The sequence below is a fragment of the Pseudonaja textilis genome, chromosome 3 (genome assembly GCF_049901715.1).
Source record: "Pseudonaja textilis isolate UNSWEBS1 chromosome 3, rPseTex1.2, whole genome shotgun sequence".
NCBI lineage: Eukaryota > Metazoa > Chordata > Lepidosauria > Squamata > Elapidae > Pseudonaja > Pseudonaja textilis.
Window position 1 is genome coordinate 78,076,296 of NC_141992.1, and position 15,571 is coordinate 78,091,866.

Genomic DNA, 15,571 nt, shown 5'->3' on the forward strand with positions numbered 1-15,571 from the left:
TTAACACAGCAGCTCACTCTTCTACTTCAGCTCCTGATCAGACCAGTAACCATCTTCCTCCTACCTTAGCTATCTTGTTCTAACAGAGAGAATTGATAGTTTATTTTATATATATACTGCAGTCAAGGGTGCTGTATTATATGCAGTATAGATAGAAGTATAGATCAAACATCCTCCAACAGAAACCTTAGAAGTATGCACAGAAGACACACAGGGAAGTATCTGGGGGAGCAAAACAAACAAACAAACAAAAGAAAAAAATGGGATGGGCCCACTAAAGAAACAGTCATTTGTAAAAACTGTCAGATTAATAGAAACCGTTCAGGGGGAATGGAGATGGGGCCATCAAACCCCTAGTTTAAGCAGCCACTTCTAGTAAATCTGATAGCGCACACAGACAGCAATTACAAAATGGACTCGGTGGAATCTCAGAGGCACTCTTGCCATACCTCTCCCACGGAAAGCTGGGGGAGGGGGAAGAGAAAAAAAACTTTTTTGACACTCAAGACTTCTGGACTTCCTGAGAGTTTGGCCCAAGCTTTTTTTTTTTTTTAATCGGCGCTTCCTGCGCGGGAACAAAGGGACGCGATCACAAGAGTGGGAAACCCCACCACAGCCCCCAAGGCATCCCCGGTCCCTCCACCACCCCCGAAAGAGGAAATCCGGTGGGTCGTGGGCGAGAGGCAGAGGAGGAAATCCCTTGGAGCGTGACGACAGCCTAGCCAGCCTAAGCCTTTTAAGGGCAAGAAACTAATACAGGCAGAGCAACTCTTCTCCAAGATCTATCTATATGCCACAATTCGTGCTCGGCCGATACGACGCCCAGGCAAGAGAGTTTTTTCCAAGGCCAGAAACAGGCCCAAGAACGCGGCAGGCGGTCCAGAGAGAACCGGAGAACGGCCGGAGGAGAGGGGGGGGGCTTCCTTCCTTAGGATAGGGTCCTCTGCGCCCCCCCACGACCACCGCGGTGGGACGGAGGCGGGCAGAGCCGGGGAGGTTTCCCTCTCCTTCCTTCCTTCTTTCCCTCCCTCCCTGCTTCGGCAGAAAGGCTCCCTTGGAGTGGAAGGCAAGAACAGGCGACTCCTCCGCGCTCACCTTGGAAGCCTTTGCCAGGGAGGCGAGGCGTTGCGTGCATCGGGTTCTCCTGCAGCCCGGCCCGGAGCCGCCGCGGCTGCAGCTGCCCTTTCTTGTTGGTCAGACCTCTCCGCCCGGACGGCGTCCCGCCTTTCGACTCCTTCTCTCCTTCCTTCCTTCCCCGCCCCCCCTCCTTTCCCTAGACCCCGCGAGCCGCTCCGCTCTCAAGAAACGGGGCCATGTCCCTTGGCGGACAGAATATGTGTGTGTGTATGTGTGTGCGTGCGTGCGTGCGCGTGTAAGTCCGTCCGTGTGTGTGTGTGCGCTCGTGTAAGTCCGTCCGTGTGTGTGTGTGTGTGTGTGTGCGCGCGTGTGTAAGTACGTCCGTTCGTGTGTGTGTGTGTGTGTGTGTGTGTGTGTGTCAGTCACTCGCGTACGCAGGCGCAATCCCGGTGCGCAAGGCCCGCGACTGCGGTCGGGAGGACAGGATCCCCCCCCCGCCCCCCAAAAAAATCTTCACCGGAGGCCGCTGACAAAATAAAGCCCGATGATGAAGGAGGCCGTGAGGGAAGGGAGCGGGGGAGAGATAGAGAGAGAGAGAGCCGCGGAGCCGCAGATACAGGCCTAAAAGAGAGGGTGCAAGCTTGAGCGCGCGTGTCTGGATTGCACGTGTGTACTTGGCGGAATTGCGCGCAGACGGTCCTTAAAGAGGTCAGCCCCGTCGGAGGCGGCGAGGCCGGCTTCCTTTTAAGAACCTTTTCGCTTCTCGCGAGTTGCCGCCGGGCTCTTTGGCTGCCTTGAAGAATCCGGCGCCAGCTTGAGAAAATGGGGTTAAAATAAGGAAAGGAGTCCACTTTCTTTTTTCTTTTTTAACCTGAAGAGCTTAATCCAAAGGCGCCAGTTTCAATTGAGGTTTAGAGTGCTGCGTGAACCCAAGGATTGTGATTTCTGTCTTAAATGGTTGGGTGAGAACTAATTCTGCGATTGCCTTTCTAGCTAAACATTACACCAGAAAGGATTTCGCTGTTCCCGCTCTTATGAAATTATTTTATTTTTTTAATTTTAAAAAGTGTATTAATTTTTAATAAATAATTAAACATATGAATATTTTATTAAATTATTGTTAAATATCTTATTTTTCTTAAAATTATTTTGTTTATTATCAGTCTCTCAAGAGCATCTGTTACATCCTAGTTTGTAGGAGAAGAATGGATAGCCACATTTCCCAATTTTCCCAGAAAACTGCCCGTGATGTCCTTCTACTGTTTAAAAGCCAGTAAGTGGGGGGGAGAAGAAGTCTTGTCAGTCACATCACTGCTATGACAGTTAGATGTATGGTTGAGCCTGTAATGTCAGAATTACCCCTTTGGTGGAAGGTGTTCGCTGTGGGGCTGGCAGAGAGGGCTGGGGAAAGCGGGAAGCCAGAAGATTAGGATCAACCCAAACAAGAGCCTAAACTAAAGGCATGGGGTGGGCTGTTGCACAAACCTACTCTTAACCCCTTCAGAACACCACTACTGTAAAACCTTACTCAGAGGCAATCCCAAAGATAGCTGAAGGGCTTGCAGAAGATTGCTCAGGCCAGCTTTCCTGCACTCCATTGTGCAGCCACCCCCACTCACCAACTGCTGGCCTGGATGCTTCTGTTCAGATTTTAACAGAGTTTGGAAGGGACCTTGAGATATAAGTCTTTTCTGGAACAGCCCAAATCAGGGGTCTTCAAACTTGACAGCTTTAAGACTTTTGTGGACTTCCAGAGTTCCTCCTTCAATCATGTTAGCTCAGGAATTCTGAGAGTTGAAGTCCACAAGTCTTAAACTTGCCAAGTTTGAAGACCCTTAGCCTAAATTCTAAAGCACTTTATCTGACAAGTGCTGTCAGATAAGAAAAGAGAAAACTCTTTCACTTGTCTGAAAAGGTACTGTATAGGGTCTGCTTCTTGGAGCAAGGGGTTAGACTAGAAAACCTCTGAGATCCCTTCCAACTCTATTATTCTATGTTCTATTCTACACTGATTCAAGGCACAGTCCTTCCCCCCTCCCCCATGCACTCTTGTTGCTGACCAGCTGCTATTTGGGCTATCCAGGCCCACAAGTCAGGAAACAGCTTTGAAAACTAGTAAATACTATCTGGCTTGAAAGAAACACACCAGTCCATTGGTCAGAAAGCAGTATTGCTCTAAAAGGCTGAGGGAAGAAGGATAAAATATGTCTGTACCAGTATTAAGTAGCCAATGGGTGTGAGCTGATCCTACCCCATATGGGTTGCCTAACAGCTATCCAGAAAAAGGTTTGCAAAGCACATCAGGTAGCACCAAAATCACGAAGGCGACTGGCTCCTTCGGAAGGACAATATTATTTTATCACTGGAACAGCAAAGTATTTTCAATTCCCTCGGTTATTTATTTTTTTTATTTTATTCTGAAATTTATTTGCCGCCCTTCTTGTATCCAACAGCTCAGGCCGGCTTACAAATAAAAATATTAAAATCATCAATTATAAAACAATGGTTTGGGGTTGGGAAGAAGAAAGCAACATGGAGGCACAGAACATATTGTGGATGTGCAAGAAGGGAAAGTTCCTGTGATGGGCAGCTATTGAGTACAGGTAGTCCTCAACTTATTCATTTAGTGCTCACTGAAAGTTACAACAGCACTGAAAAAAGTGACTTATGACCATTTTTCACACTTAGCGACCTTTGTAGCATCCCCATGATCACCTGATCAAAATTCAGGTGCTTGGCAACTAGTTCATACTTACGACTGATGCTATGTCCCAGGGTCATGCGATCCCCTCTTGCGACCTTTTGACAAGCAAAATCAATGGGGAAGCCAGATTCACTTAACAATTGTCTTACTAATGTATCAATTACAGTGATTCACTTAACGGTGGCAAAAAAAGGCAAAACTCATTTAATAAATGTCTCACATAACAGAAAGTTGGGGCTCCATTGTGGTCCTAAAGTTCACCTGTGGTTAGAGGTGAGATGCTACCGGTTCTGCCCGGCTCTACAGAACCGGTAGTTCTGAAGAGCAGCAGACACAGAACTGGTTCTGTGTCTGCTGCTGTTTGGCCCACCCACCTGCCCAGGCTCTTACCTGTCCTTTATTTCCTGCTTTTTCAACCTTAGCTGCTTTGCGTGGCACAGCTAAGATTTAAAAAGGAGTAAAAAAAGTGGCTTTTCAAATGCTGCACACCCACGCACAGCGCTTTTCAGCTGTCCGGGCAGCACAGCTTAAGTTTTTTACATGCGCACACAGCATCAACAAACCGGTAGTAACACCTGTGCTGTTCAGACAGTATATAGTTAATTGGGAATTGAGAGCTGTTCCCTTAAGGGAATGCCTCATGGTAAATGTAGTTAGTGCCTCATGGGAAATGTAGTTAATGCCTCATGGGAAATGTAGTTCATGTCATGTGATCACATCTGTAATCCTGATTGGTCACTGAATTGACCCTTGGTTGGGTTGAGGGAGTTTCCTTTATTCTTGCTTGGACCCCAGCATCGTGCTGGTGTCTTTCCCTTTGCTCCATCGTTATGGGATGAAAATAACTATATTTTCACACTATGAAGACGACTATGCAAAGATTGGACATTAGATGAATCTCAACATAACTGTGAGTTATACCTTGAGGATGCCTATTACAATCCAATAAAGAAATTTTGTATGGAAGCCTTTGTAGAGTTTATCTAACTCTTTATATTCAGCCAGGAATCCCAACCCTGCCTGTGGTCACTTTGCACCATAAAAGTTAATGTTATTCATTGTTCTTCTGTTCTTTGCCTACTATTTTGTCCCAAGGATCTCTCCCTCCATGATGGAGGGTGAGTGTGGAGTTAGCGTTCTCCTGGAAGCTGCTTATACTAGTATTTCTTGACTTATGATGATTTGTTCAGCAACTGTTCAAAGTCAAGGCAGCACTCAACGAAGGGACTGACAACCTGTCCCTGAGATTACAGCCATTGCAGCACCCCCGTTCTCATGTGCTCAAAATTCAGGCATTTCACAGCCACTTGCTGCAATAATGTCCATGGGGGTGCTTTGCTTCCCCCCCCCCTTGTATATAGGATACTACAGGAAGCTTTCTTCCTGGTTGTGCATGGTGATGTCCTCATGAGATTTGGGGGAGAAAGCTTCACATGGTCAGCAACTGCCTCTTGAAGGGGCCAAACCACCCATGCTTTGCTTGCAGGGAGACCAAGAAGATGGCAATGGCCAGCTAGGATAGCAGAGCACAGACAGCAGGGGCTTTGGCGTGCCAAGGTGACCAGGGCGGCTGCGACTAGGAATAGGCTGGGGTGGCTGGGGCCATCTGAGGCAGTGAGTAGTCCTTTGTGCCACACTGCTCAGCCAGGCTGGGAACTCCATTGCTTCTCATTTAATGACTCACATGTGTCTGGAGTTTCAAATTGTCATCAATAAGCCATGCTGGCATGTGATGTTGGACTGCCTTGCTTAGCAACAGAAATTCCTGCCTCAACTGTGGTCCTAAGTCAAAGATTTTCTGTAAGCCTAAACAACTATAGGTGTTCCTCAAATTACAACAGCTCATTTAATGACTGTTCAGGGTTAAAACAGCCCTGAAAAAAGTGGCTTATTACTATTTTTCACACTTAACGTCTGTTGCAACATCTCCATGGTCATGTGATCAAAATTCAGACTCTTGGCAACTGACTCATATTTATGAAGGTTGCAATGATTCAGGGCCATGTGATCATCTTTTGTAACCTTCTGACAAGCAAAGTCAAAGTTAGGGTCACTTAACAACCACTTACTAATTTAAGGACCGCAGTGATTCACTCAACAAATGTGGTGAGAAAAGTTGAAAAAGAAGGCAGAGCCTCCTCGCTGACGGACCGTAGATTGCGACTCTCTGCGGCTATGGTCTGTGCTCTTTCGTTGGAGAGCCCTGATCATTACGATTAGGGGTTGAAGCTGCCTTGGAGGGGCGGCGGAGCAAGGGAAAGCTGCAAGCCAGGTTGAGGGAAGCCGCATCTCCCCTCCTGTTTTGGTCTTTCTCCCCCCCGAAGACGACTGCAGCGGTGGTTTAAAATGGCCACCCCGAAGAGGAAGACTCAGCTAGATTAAGATTTGTGCAGGAGGGAAGAAAGAAGTGGATAACATCTGAACCGGGACAACTGGACAATACAACTAAACAAAAGTACCCCAGGATTAAGGTAACATGGAATTTTTAAGAAAAGAAAAGCGAGCAGCGAAATTACAAAGGGACAGGGGAAAAAAAAGAAAATATTTTTGACAGTAAGCGGGGCTTCGAACTGGGAAAGGAAGAAGCTGGAACTAAAGATTTAATTAAATTGGACTAAAATATCTTGGCAATAAACAGGCATAAAAGACATTTTAAATAGACAACTAACACAAAGAACACTACAAAGAAGTGGGGAGAGAAGAACGGTTAAAAAGTTGAGATTTAAGAAGGCAATCAAAGGGAATACCTGTGAAGTCGGGAAAGGCAGAAAGACCCAGCAGAAAAGGGGAAAGAAAGATATTAAGAAAGAGAGGGATATAAACTGGAATGAGAAAAGATATGGGGAAAAGAGAGGGAGGAGAAGCAGTAAGAAATACGGAAATAGTAAAATGTTGAAAAGAAATTGTTTCAGAGATAATGGTTGATGAATTAAAAGGGGATTCTGCAGGGTGACAAGGGGTAATAAGAATATTTTTGCAATTAAAAATATTTAGAAAATAGGGTAATATAGATACAGATAACTCTTATTAAAAATTAAGGGGGGAAATATGCTGCGGAATCCAAATGCAATGATGTAATGATTATTATTGTAACTTCTTAAAAACAATCATTTATTGGGAATCAAGATGAGGGAATAAAGGTATATTTTAATCATTGAGGTGTCACACTCAAAGCAGTAAAAGAGGGGAAACCTATACTTGGTTTTTTTTTCTTTAGTGTTAAAATTTGTATTAATCTAGAATTTATAAAAAGAATGTGTAATGGAAAGGGAATATGACAGACTGAAGAACCAATGAAATTAATAAGTTAATGTAGACTATTAAAAGCAAGGAGAGACATTGGTAACCTTTATTATTATTATTATTATTAGACAAGCATATATTGTTTATCTTTATTTTTAAAATAAATATTAAAGGATTATATTTGAAATAATTGAAATGAAACAAAAAGATGTTTCGATTGAGATTAATGAAAGAGGCTAGAATTAATGTGTTCGTTTCTCTCCTTACTAAAAATTTGGAATGGAAAAGGTAATAATAGAATTAAGTATGCATATATGAATGTATAATTGCTGTCATATTTGTATGTAAAGGTGATGACCCGGAAATATGTTGTCCACTAAAAAGAGATTTTTGTTTTTAATGTGAAAAACTGAATAAAATTTTTTTTTAAAAAAAAATATGTGGTGAGAAAAGTTATAACATGGGGCAATCTGTAGAATGTCTGCTGTAGTTGAACAATTTTTACTCTAGCCCGTTCTTTACTTTTGCTAGGCAAGTGTTCATACAAGCAGCAATGGTAAGAGTTGTACCAGAGATAGTCCTCATGTAGCAACCACAATTGTGACTGGCAAGTCAGTTGTTAAGTGAGGCAGTTGCTAAGTGGAACCCGAATGTGCTTTTGATCTTATTTAAGTTTTTGCAGACTTGCGAATGTCATAACTTGCAAGGATCAGTCGCATAGTTATTTTTCACCACAGTTGTAACTGTGAATGGCCACTAAACGTGTCAGTTGCTAAAGGAGCACTACCTGGGTAGGGCCAGTTCTCCGGCTACCTTTAATCCTAGCACAACAAAAGGAAGGTTTACCCAACTGAACAGACCGTAGTGGGGAAGCCTATACAGTTTCTGCAAAATTACTTACAGCTATACATAACAGAGATTGCTCTGTTCGTTATGCATAACGTACAGTTTTAAATTCTGAATGTATATGGGATAGGATCAAGTTTTACAAAAGTATTTTTATCATGCTGGGATGGGGGAACGTTAACAGAGAGTTTTATTTCATGGGAAATGTGCACCCATTCATAGTAAACATATATACTTTTGGACCTACAAATAGGATAGGGGAGGGGAGGAAGAATTTCTGATGCTCCCTGTTAGCTTCTTACAAGAAAACTCAAAGGGAAAGCTGGCAGGAGGCCTGAAGTGGCTCCTGCTTCTACTACTCTTTTGCCCACCTGTGGTCATTTTGTTTCTCAGTCTAGGTCAGAAAACATTTCTGAAATGATTACCCAATGAGTAACAGGTTGTCTAGTCTCGTTATCAATCTGAGGATGCATCTGAGCATTCCTCATATGAGAGTTCAGTAACTGGTATCTCATAGACGCCAAAGGGATTCCATCTGGTCAATTACATTTTAGCCTGCAGGAAGCATGCTTAAATAATGGCTAAATTGCCCGTACATAAGAATTAAACGAAGATAGCTTACCCGATTGTTTAGTATATCCACCCAGGAACTAAGTTGCTTGCATGGAGAAAACAATGTCTGTGGTCCCAGAATCTGTTTGTAAGCATTTTTTCTGGGAGTGAAATTTAACTTCGCCAGTTACCCACTTCCTTCTCCGAGTTAGGCATCTAGCAAAATTATTTGCTGACCATGGCACTAGAAACAAAGTCAGACATGTTTGGAGCATAATAAAGAGGAAATAAGATCTTGAAAGAGGCAACTGGATAAACAAATATCAGAAAGAGTGTAAGTTGCCTGCTTTAACTGGGATTGCAGAAACTCAGTTTGATGCTAGAATTTATCCCATTCTGACAGCATTGCTATCTTTTTAACAATGATTCAAATATGTACCGTTAATTTTGTAAGATGGGTTACATTTGTTTATGGAAAATTAGTCCTATAAAATATTGCTTTACATTCTTTATAGGTATGTTTTTATATATGGAAACTGTAATTTTCACTGTATTAAGGCAATTGCAGGGTTAGCACTTCTGCAGTGGTTCTCAATAACAAGCCTTGCAAACTGGTTTAACAATGCCTGATTTGTTTAATGACTGCAGTAGAAATTGTTTTAAAATAGGGTCCAATCATGTGATCATGACTTATTTGACAACCGTATCACTTACCAATCGAAACTCCAGCCCCAATTTTGGATGGTCATAAGTCAAAGACTACTATTAAATCCATGTTCATTCATCACGCATTCATTCTCTCTGACGTATTTTACTACATACATTTCTTATGTACCGCATTTCCCCCAATAGATGTGCTTTGCAGCTGGGCCTACTGTATCAACTCATATAATGTCTTTATATAATGATCTCCTGATATACTACAACATAATGTGGTTTGTTTGGTTTTGATGTGGCAGTTTGGGTTTCTAAAATGTGGCGTATGGTTTACAATGTTATGAAAATATATACATACTTTAGTTTTAATCTTAGACTACATTTACACATAAATTTAAACAAGATTGAACAGAACACGTTGGCCTCGATTTATAAACTATTTGTTTAGTGGCTGTTCAAAGTTACCACAGCACTGAAAAAAATTTGACTGGTGACCAGCTTTCACATTTACAACTGTTGCATCATCTCCATGGTTACGTATTGAAAATTTGATTGTTTGGCAACTGCTGTACTGTCCTGGGGTCATGTGATCACCATTTGTAACCTTTCCAGCTGGCTTCCAACAAGCAAAGTCAATAAGGAAAGCCAGATTTGCTTAATGAGCGTATGATTTACTTAACAACTGCAATGATTTGGTTACCAGCTCTGGCATAAAAAGTCACAAAATGGGGCAAATCCAGTGGTGGGATTAAAAAATGTTTACTACCAGTTCTGTGGGCGTGGCTTGGTGGGCGTGGCCTGATGGGTATGGCTTGGTGGGCTGGCAGGGGAAGGATACTGCAAAATCTCCATTCCCTCCCCACCCCACTAACCTGCTTTCCAGCTCTGTTCTCCTGTGCAGGGCAACCAAAGAACACCCAGCCGATCATCTGGGACTCGGGAGGCAGAGAATGGATGGGAGCAGGGCCAGTCAGGGGTAGTATTTGTCGCTTCTCCAAACTACTCAAAATTTCTGCTACCGGTTCTCCAGAACTGGTCAGAACCTGCTGAATACTACCTTTGGGCAAATCTCACTTAACAACTGCCTTGCTTAGCAACAGAAGAAGAAGAAGAAGGAGGAGGAGGAGGAGGAGGAGGAGGAGGAAGAAGAAGAAGAAGAAGAAGAAGAAGAAGAAGAAGAAGAAGAAGAAGAAGAAGAAGAAGAAGAAGAAGAAGAAGAAGAAGAAGAAGAAGAAGAAGAAGAAGAAGAAGAACAACAACAACAACAACAACTTTATTGTCATTGTACAACGAAACTGTGGGTGCACCCCAGCAACTGTTCGCAATACAATAAAATCAGAGTACTTAAAAATGAAGATAAGAAAAACAGAGTACCCACGTCTCCATTTGCAATTAGAGAGTACAATATCTATGAATATACACAAAATATACATACAACACTGACTGTGATGCTCTGCCAAGTATAATACACAAGAGATGGATTGTACTGTAATATGTTATTATACATCTGAATGGGGTATTGAGATTTCACATCTTTTCACATCTTAATAAGGTAGTGACTTTGTGTTTATTTGCGGTTCAGATGGCCCAGGGAAAGAAACCATTTGTTAATCTAGTGATGTGGGATTTTATTGACGTAAAGCGCTGTCCAGATGGCAGCAGGTCAAAAAGATAATTGCCAGGGTGTGAGGGGTCTTCTATGATAGCCTTGATTCTGCTTTGGCAGCGGGACGTGGCTAAGTCTTCCAGAAAATTTAGGCTCAATTGTAGTCATAAATTGAGGATTACCTGTATGTCTAAACCACATTATTGCTTAGGATAATTTATAAACTGAGTCTTTGTCCGTTATTTCTTTAAAGGCAAATTAATATCGACAGAAGCATTTCTGATGTCTTTGGCAGCCATACTATAATTATGGTGCAAATTTGCTGTCTTGCAAATGTGTTTTAATCAATTCCATGGATTACTATTTAACCTGAATATTAAGAAAAATTCAGATTGAAATGCAGAGCTGTGTAACAAATTAAAAAATTACATAAGTTACAAAGCAACAGTATATATTGTACGCTTATTTCCCCTACTATAATTCTATTGAAGCCAAAATTGTTTCTATTCCCAGTATTTAAAAAAGCTTTAATAATACTATTTCATCACCAGGCAACCAGTTGATCTACAGTATGAATGATTTAGAGCCAGCTTGAATGTCAGAAACAGCAAGAAGGAGGAAGGTATAAATGTTTTTATTACCTGTAAAGCAATACAATATAGTTTGAGAACAAAACTATCATATATTTGTATGGCTTTCTACTACGAGAGTTCTTTTATTAACAGATATTTACCATGCAACATTTAGGAAAAAAGAACATTTCTGGGCTGCAAAAATCCAGGTGAAGATTAGGTGGCAACAAAGGGTTTCCTGTATTTCTTAGCTTCCATTTGGTGATGATCTAGATTAGGGCTGTCAAACTTACGGCCTGTGGGCTGGATGTGTCATGCGCTGGCCACGCCCATGCCTGGTTTAGCAAAGGGAAAAAAAGTTCCAATATATCATGTGACGCCATCATGACGATGCGAGTTTGACACCCCCTCATCTAGATTGTTGCAGTCTAGATATAATAGATCTAATTTACTTACAGTATTTGGGAAACTCAACCAATTCTGGGTAAGTGTTAGCAATTCATAGCTAATAAGCTAGATGTATTGTGTAAACTAAATCTTGGCCATGTGCACAGAACTTAATTAGATTTAATTAGCTGAACATTGAAAAGATGTATTGCTTTTGTGCATAACATGTTTGTTTCTTAATTGAACAAAACTACATATTTTAGAGTTTTGCCTGTTAAAATTCTTTTTTAAATCATTATTATTGCACTTTTTAAAGTTTTATGGACTCTCTTCTCTTTTGACTCTGCTATCCCAATTTTTGTCTTATTCAGTATTAGTGCCATGCAACGTTTGCTTTTTATCCCTATATTTTTTTCACTTATTTGGAGGTCATCCAATGGCTAAAAAGAGTCTGGTAGCTTACAATATTTAAAATTATACATCATTTAAAAGGAACATGACTGTCCAGAGAAAACCACATAATAACATCCAGAAAAGCTGTAGTGCTTACCAAATTGAGAATTGTCAATATTTGAAAGTACAAAATAGTTAAATATACAGAAATTGATAAATGAATTTCAGACACATAATGCATATAATGGTGAAGGTTTGTTGTCCGAACTTATTGGTTAGTTTCCAAAGATTTCATTACCAGGCTAGGCAGTGGTAGGATTCAGCCGGTGCTGGTTAAGTGAGTGATCCCAATGACACTTCGCAAATTTTGTTTTGAATTGTAACTTTAGAATAGTTTGAACAGGAAATAGTATTTGAAAATTTCTCTTCTGGAAACAAATGACGACAGTTTCCTATTTTATAATTGGCACTACAGGTAGTGCTCGACTTACTACAGGAATTGAGCCCAGAATTAAAATCATAAGTCATGCCAGTCATTAAGCAGATCACCATATGACTGTACCTGATTTGATGACCTTGTTTGTGATGGTTGTTAAGTGAACCTATTATACTCGATGGGTGGCTTTTTTGCCATAAACTGAAAGTGGGATGGTTGTCGTAACTTCAAAATTGGGTCATAAGTAGCTCTGGAGAGAACTGCTGAGCAACTGGTCCTAAGTTGAGGGCTGCCTGTATATAGGTTGTGTTTAATAGTTTACAGTGTATATTTACTACCATGTTTCTCACAAAATAAAGCCGGGCCTTATTTTTTTTTTGAGCCCCTCCCCCCCCCCCCAATGGCTAGGACGTCTTTTCGGGGGTGAATTAATTTCTTCCCCCCACCGCACCGCACACCAATGATGTCTCCAACAACAGCATCTGAGTCACTCCCGCTTTTCCCCCGTCCCCGTAACAAAAGGGAAAAAAAGATTTTGAGGTACCTTGGAGCGCCGCGCGCTGCATTTTGGTTTAATCCTGAGCGGCAGGGTGGGCGTGAGAAGAGCTGAGCGAGTGTCTTTGCTGCTGCTACCCTTGGTGCTCCAGCCTCGGGCTCTGCGTGGAAGCGTTTCAGCCACTTCTTGGGTGGGGAAGCTGCCTCCGTAACTTCCACGGTTCCCGCCACTGCTGCCACTGTTATTGGAGCTGGCGCTGGCAAGAGAGGGACAGATGCAGCTCAGCCTGGGCACTTGGAATGCAGGATCGGGCTGCGCACCGGGACTTTTGCAAACCTGCAGAGCCCGAGGCTGGAGGACCAAGGGTAGCAGCAGCAGTGACGCTGGTTAAACCAAAACACAGAGCACGGCACTCCCAAGTACCTCAAAATGTTTTTTTTTTCCTGTTGTTACAGGGATGGGGGAAAAGCGGGAGCGACTCAGACGCTGTTGTTGGAGACGGCGCTGGTGAGAGAGGCGCCAGCACCAGTGGGAATCGTGGAAGCTACGGAGGCCTGAGAAGTGGCTGAAACGCTGCCGGACATCCACACCAATGCCGCCCTCCTGCTGACCCGGGTAAGGGAGGGGTAAGGGAGCCCTCCGTGCTCCACCATGATTGGCTGTTAGGAGTGGGTGATGGTGAGGCGTAGCTGCCCATGGGACACTCCTAATGGCAAGTTACCCCCCCCCCGCCTTCCCACTCCAATTTCGCATGTTTTAAACTAGGCCTAAATTTGGGGGGAGGGGCTTAATTTCATTTTATGCCTAGAAAACATGCTGGGTCTTCCTATTGAGGGGGGCGTATTGTTGGAGAAACATGGTATGCACACCTGCACAAAGGTAAGCATTGTAGCTGATGGAAATACAGTTTCAGTTAAAACTAAATGAGATATGGTATTGTTATAGTATTGTGACTGACACGTATGCTGCATACACTTTATAGTGGATAAGACTGATTCTAAGCATAAGATCCTGTTTAGCTTGGGCTGGATCAGTGTCATTATGGCTACACCAGGAGAGATCTTGTTGGAATCATCTCCTCAGGCGTCATAATTTTAGTGAAAAGTCCAAAATGAGGCAAAGATTTCTGAGTCCAAAACATATTGACTCATGTCATATTCATTTTCTGCTTAAACCTGCTGTACCTATATTATTTCTACACCAGGGGAAGTGTTACCCATTCACTACTCAATTTAGTTCCTGATGTAATAGATTTAACTCCCAGTCAGCGTGCCCATTTGGAAACTGTGGAATTGAAATTTAATATATGACAGAATGTATACCAGCTAAATTTATCTCTACTCTTAGTAGAAATGTTGAGGATTGGGAAAATGCAAAGGGTTGGTAGCCAAGAAACAGAGAGAACAAATAAAATAAATAAAAAGAGGTCTCATTTGAAGTACAAATGATCACGCTCCAATTATAGTGTCATATTTTGAAAACATTACGTGAAAACCGAGCTGTCTTTAAGAAGTTTCTAATGCTGAGAAAGGAAAGAAGGAAAGACAAACCAGCAGCAAGACGGATGGACTCAGTTGAAGGGATGATTGGGGCACCATTGGAAGACCTGAAGAAACAGACTGGGGGCTAAGCATCCCCCCAAAAATCTGCTTAGATTATAACTAATAGTCAACATTAACTTGATGGCTTCAAAATTATAAGCAATCAATTAACTGCTTGTCAACATGTTAAGTCTATTCAAATGCCATATAAATTTAACACAAAAGAAAAATCTGCAAGAGCATTTTCCACCATTACCATCCAGATATGTTGGTTAAATTCTACAATATTCAGCAATATTTAGTGGTTGAATGCTGAGAAGTAGTGTGATATTTGCCTGGGAGATTTGCAAGAAATTCCCGAGCTGCCTATGGAGAAATTGAAAAAGCAATGGCAAATTACAATCATGGGTGTGTTTCATTGGGGGAGCCTTACTCCTCATTCCTCAGTGTGTTGACTATTTCGATTTGACAGTATGAGATGGTCCAGCACAGCTTCTCAGCATCGGTTGTGAAAGATTGGTCTGGCAACTTTTAAGATGTGTGGAGTTCAAGTCCCAGAATTCCCTAGCCGCTATGAAGAGTTGAAGCCCCCAGGTCTTTAAAGCCGCCAAGTTTGAAAAACAAACTGTTCTAAATGCTCACTGCACGAATCCAGGCACGGACGCCCAAGCTGAAATGCCCTAAGTCAGGGGTCTCCAATCTTGGCAACTTTAAGACTTGTGGACTTCAATTCCCAGAATTCCTCAGCCAGAGGAATTCTGGGAATTGAAGTCCACAAGTCTTAAAGTTGCCAAGGTTGGAGACCCCTGCCCTAAGTTGTCAACGGAAGTTTTGCCACAGTGATGTCATAACAGCAGCCATGGATAACGTACTACTTACTCTGAGGATCTGAACCGACCTAAGCGCCAAGGGGCGCAGGGAAGAGAGAGCAGGAGAAGCGGAGCAAGCGCCTCTCCTCCAAGCCTCCAGAGGGCGGCCCCTTCTCTCCTCGAACGGGCCCCTCTTGACACGAACTGCCTTGTCTGCCCGGTGACGTGTCGCGCCTGCGTCCTAGCTTCGGC

General features: G+C 42.5%; 1 protein-coding gene across 4 annotated transcripts in view; it reads right to left on the reverse strand.

Annotated features, from left to right (window-relative positions):
- EVI5 (ecotropic viral integration site 5) overlaps positions 1-8,551 on the reverse strand; it is an 82,919-nt gene extending 74,368 nt beyond the window's left edge. For 2 of the 4 annotated variants that reach the window (XM_087930167.1, XM_087930163.1), the window contains exon 1: positions 8,493-8,551. The gene's annotated coding sequence lies outside the window, so the exon portion shown is untranslated. Of the gene's footprint in view, positions 1-1,095; positions 1,750-8,492 lie in introns of those variants that run through there. The other 2 variants (XM_087930165.1, XM_087930162.1) reach the window with 1 other exon arrangement.
- Between the last annotated feature and the right edge of the window lie 7,020 nt (positions 8,552-15,571).